Raw genomic sequence first — 5,537 nt, forward strand, 5'->3', positions numbered from 1 at the left:
TGCGACATTAATGCCGACGCTGTGCACCTCAACGGCGTCCGCCGAGCTCTGCCGCTCCCCTCCCCTCGTGCGCCTATAAAAAGGTCGCCCCGGGCACCTCCTTCCCCGCACCAGCCTCGGCCACTACCTTCCTCCCCTCGCCCGAGCACAATTCGTGGAGCATCACCGTCTTCCCCCTCTCCGGTGAGTCCCCCCCTCCTCTCTCTCCCTCTCCGTTGGTCCAGCAAGCAATTAAGTGAACCAAGCAGCTCCCTCTCAAAGCCGAGAACCCAAAACACCACTTCACCGCCCCAGTCCCTCACCCAAAGCCCACCGACGGCGATCCCTGCCGCGGAGCTCCGCCACCTCCCTGCAGGCAGCCCCCTCCCAACCCCATCTAGCCAAATTAAGCCTACCCCTAGGATCGCCAGCCCCTGCCCGTGCTAATCCACCTCCCCGTGGACCAAGAACCGGGCCACCGGCGGCAAGCCGCCGTCGAGCCCACCGGCGACCGGTTTTTTCCCCCGCTCGGCCGGTTCGCCCACGCCGTCAGACCGCGGCACCGTTCTCCCCCTCCGCTCTCGCTGACGGGTGGGCCCGCAGCGACGCCGTCGCCCCACGCGCCCGCGCCGTCTCCCTCGCCCGTGGGCCACAGCTGGGCCGCAAGCGCGCCCGCGCGCGCGCGCTCGCGCTTGGGTGGGCCAAAAACCTCCCCCTGGCCCATCAGAGTGGAGTTCCCTTTTCTTTTTCTTTTCTTCACCTTTTTCTCATTTAATTAGTTTCCTTTAATATTTTATGCACCAAAAATTATCCAAATAATTTCTAAAAATCCTAAGTAATAATAATGTTGGTAAATGACACACTACAATTAGTAGACTACTGTTGATGTATTGTTTATTGACTGTTTTTATAGAAGAAGCGGAGACCGCGGATCCGGAACTCGTAGCCCCGGAGGAAGGGCCGGAGCCCGATCTCCCGGAAGTAGATCTTTTGTGCCAGGAAAGCTTCGACGAAGGCAAGTCCATCCTTCCCTTGATGCATGAATTACCTATTCTCTCTACCACTGCCTAGGCCGGAAATTCAGGGTGGGAAAATTGCATTGTGAGTGAGAGATGGCCCGCATTGACATATACATTCTGGATACGAAATGTGGATTGGGAAAAGAGGAATGTGTTTCTTCAAATAAGGTCTCTTTTTAAAAAAAACTATGCGATGAAGGGTACTCACCCTCATCACCTTGGGAGTGGGATGATCAAGGACTCCCTGGTTTAGGGGAGGGCCTAAGGTGTTGGCTCAGCTGGTTTAGGCGTGAGCAGAAGGATTGTCCCCTCATATAAGGACCGGCTTGTCATTTTCATTACCTGTACTCCTTTGTAGTACAATCACTCGAGACTGTGTGGGCAGTCACTCAATCCGAACTCGTGCGATCCAACCCCAGAGTTAAGAAGGTTGGGGAGCACCGGGAGGATAAGGAGGGGGAAAGTTTTGTCCGGTTTGGACATGGTGGTGGCCTGACTCCTTCCGGATAATCGTTAAGGTTAGGACGTACGAGGGAGGAAAGAGATCCGGCATTCGAGTCTCGCGACGGTGAGATCGCAGAAACTGGACTAGTGGGTAAAGTGTACCCCTCTGCGCAGAGTTGAAACCTATTCGAATAGTCCGTGTCCACTGGTATGGACGAGTCTGGTATGGTATGACAATTAGAGATTTTTTTCTATGAGTTCCATGAACAGGGAAATTTGTGGGTAAGTGGGTGTTGAGAAAGAAACTAAGGCCACGGGAGCGGGAAGCTCAGTGGTGGTTGAGTTTTTGGTTACTTTTAAGACTTTGGGGAAAAACCTTACAGCAACTGCCTTTCTCTAAGAAAATGATGAGTGACTTCAACTCCATCAAATAAAGCATGTATATTATAGGTCTCTTTCTCTCTACGGGAGCGGGGAGGGCTTGCGGAATACCTAGTGTATTCACCCAGATTTATTTATGTTTTTCAGCAGTCGAAGATTTCTTTTCTGCTACGCTTGATTGAGAGGGCTGTGTCTGCACCCAGTTCTGCCTGTGGCTTGGGCTAGTATATTTTCCTACTGCGCTTCTTATTTTGGCTCTCTCGAGCTTGTACCCCGGTATTGTAATAACCTTTATCTAAACTCTGTACTATTTGAAGTAAGGAATGTGTTTACTAGCCTCCTGGGACTAGTAATTGTATCACATTTGAGTCCCAAAGGATCGGGACGCTTCAGGCCTCCTCTAGGTTTCAGCTATGGAGGACCACCACCACCATAGCAGCTGCAGCAGCAGCCCTGGACGCCAATGCAGGCCTGTCCTGGGATCCGTCCGCCCTCGTCAGCAACTTCAACACCATGACGTTGACACCTCCGTCGGGCGAATGGTATGCTGACTCCGACGCCGGTGCTCATATGGTCAACAACGCTGGTATCCTTTCTAGCCTTCACACTCCATCGTCATCCAGTCCTTCATCTATCATTGTGGGTAACGGAGCTTCACTTCTCGTTACATCTATTGGGTCACATTCTTTCCCTACAAAATGACGTCCTCTTGTTCTCTCTAATGTTCTAGTGTCACCTAGCATTATTAAGAATTTAATCTCTGTACGTCGTTTCACTACTGATAATAATTGTTCCATTGAATTTGACCCATTTGGCCTTTCTGTGAAGGACCTTCAGACACGGAGCGTGATCGCCAGGTGCAATAGCACGGGTGACCTCTACCCGTTCTTTCCCATACCATCCAGCAGCACCACTGCCCTCGCCACCACCATGTCGTCTTCTTCACTTTGGCACCGTCGTCTCGGTCACCTCGGACATGCGGCTTTATCTAAACTTATTAGTTCCAATGCCATTTCATGTAATAAGCACATTGATGATCACATTTGTCATGCTTGTCAGCTAGGTCACCATGTGCGCCTACCATTTAGTGTCTCCAACTCTCGTGCTGTTAATCCTTTCGACCTAATACATTGTGATCTTTGGACATCTCCAGTGGTTAGTGTGTCTGGCTATAAATATTATTTAGTCATTCTTGATGACTGCACTCACTACACCTGGACCTTTCCTTTACGCCTTAAGTCCGAAACTTTCAGTGTCATTTCTAACTTTTTCTCGTATGTTCAGACGCAGTTTGACTCCTCCATCAAGGCAGTTCAGTGCGACAACAGCCGCGAGTTCGATCACTCCTCGGCCCGCACGTTCTTCCTCACTCATGGGGTCATTCTCCGAATGTCGTGCCCATACACCTCCCAACAGAACGGCCGTGTAGAGCGCATTCTTCGCACAATCAACAACATTATGCGGTCCCTTCTGTTTCAGGCTAGTCTCCCTCCGGTTTATTGGGCTGACTCTCTCCACACCGCCACCTACCTCCTCAATTGTCATCCCACTAAAACCCTAGACGGCCATACTCCCTTTTTCGCTCTCCACGGCACTCAGCCATCTTACACTCACCTCCGTGTTTTTGGCTGCGCCTGCTATCCCAACCTATCCTCTGCAGCTCCACACAAGCAATCACCACGCTCCTCCCTGTGTGTTTTCCTCGGGTATTCCTCGGACCATAAGGGATATCGATGTCTCAACCTCCACTATAACTGGATCATCGTCTCTCGTCATGTTGTGTTCGACGAGACGCTGTTTCCGTTCTCCGAGATGTCCACCTCCCCCCAGAATCCCGACACACTAGCGTTTTTGGACGATGCTGATGATTCCTCTTCGCCTATTTGGCCAAGAGCTGTGACTGTAGGTACTCGACTCCCTGGCGGCATGGATGCCACACCTAGGACAGCCGGCACCCCTCCCTCTACTGCCTCGTCCAGCAGTCAGGGTGGCCACGGCCACAGAGGCCAACCCGGTCGTGGTCTGGGCGGCACAGCCGGCCATGGTGGGCGTGGCTGCAGTGACCAGGGCGGTCCCTCCACCAATCCGGCTGGTGCTGCTGCCCCTGAGGACTCTGCATCCCAGGTTGTTGCCAGTGACACCGGACGGACCACCGGCTGCACCGTCGCCACTGCTCCAACGACGATCGTCCCCGTCACTAATGTGCACAGCATGCGCACTCGTGGCAAGGATGGCTTCCGGCAACCCGTGGACAGTCTCAACCTCAGCACGACGGTCGTGGCCACCTTTTCGCTACCGTCATCCGTTCGCACAGCTCTCTCGGACCCGGCCTGGCGTCAGGCTATGCAGACCGAGTTCGACGCTCTACAGGCCAATGACACCTGGACCTTGGTGCCTCGCCCTCCTGGCATCAACCTCGTTACCGGCAAGTGGGTTTTTCGTCACAAGTTCAAGTCTGATGGCTCTCTTGATTGCTACAAAGCTCGCTGGGTCCTTCGCGGGTTTACACAGCAACCGGGCATTGACTATGATGAAACTTTCAGCCCAGTTGTGAAACCAGACACCATCCAGGTGGTTCTCACCTTGGCTCTGTCTCGCTCATGGCCAATTCACCAACTGGATGTGAAGAATGCTTTTCTCCATGGCAACCTGAAAGCTCTCTTGTGAGTTTTGGTGTTTGGATGACAACTCAATTAAAGGACTAACAAGTGTACTAAGTGTTGAACAGGTGCTTAAGGTAAAGCCTACAGGGTTCAACACAAGTGAACAAATGTGATGGTCCAAGAACTGGATTATGGATACATAATGGACATCACAAGTAAGATGGACATTGCATAAAGTGAGACTCGGGTGCGAAGCTCGGAGACAACTGATCAAGCCAAGGACGGAGGCAAGAGAAGCTTCGAGGTACCAAGTGCACGGGAGAAGGTCAAGGAGGCTGAGGAACCCAAAGCCAAGGGTGAAGAAGGCTTGCAAAGTCAAGGGTGATCGAGTTGAGAAGAGCTATAACACACCAAGGATCACTACATAAGGACGTGACTTACAGCCAATGAGGTAACAGCTACAGTTATGTGGTGTAAGTCATAAGGCTCAAGATCAAGCTCTAAGAAGGTGATCAAGGTCACTAGAAGGAGAACAAGTGTCAAAACCAGAACTGGAAGCAGCCCAAAAGAGCTAAGTTCACCTTGATCTTTAGTTTGGGTTGTTCCTATGTTTGGAGATGTTCTATGTGACCTTTACAGGATGTTGGAGCCAAGTAATGTCAATCTAGATCAAGTCAAGCCGACTTGATGATTTATGAGTCCAACATCAAAGCTCAAGCATGTGAAATGCTATAGATGTAATGATTAAGAGAAGGTATGTTTCTATACTTAGTACATTGGTTTTGTGGACTAATATATTTGTCTAAGTGTTAGAAACAGAAAGAAGAAGAAAAGGAGAGAGGTGCAAAGGGCTTGGCTATGTACAGCCAAGACAGCTCAGTCTAGCACACCGGACTGTCCGGTGGTGCACCGGACAGTGTCCGGTGCGCCAGGCTGAACTCTGGCGAACTGGCCGCTCTCGGGAATTCACCGGCGACGTATGGCTATAATTCACTGGACTGTCCGGTGAGCCAATGGTCGGCCGGGCCAACGGTCGGCCGCGCGATCTGCGCGGAAGACGTGGCCGAGCCAACGGCTAGATGGAGGCACTGGACTGTCCGGTGTGCACCGG

This window comes from Zea mays, chromosome 3, assembly GCF_902167145.1.
Source record: "Zea mays cultivar B73 chromosome 3, Zm-B73-REFERENCE-NAM-5.0, whole genome shotgun sequence".
Lineage (NCBI taxonomy): Eukaryota > Viridiplantae > Streptophyta > Magnoliopsida > Poales > Poaceae > Zea > Zea mays.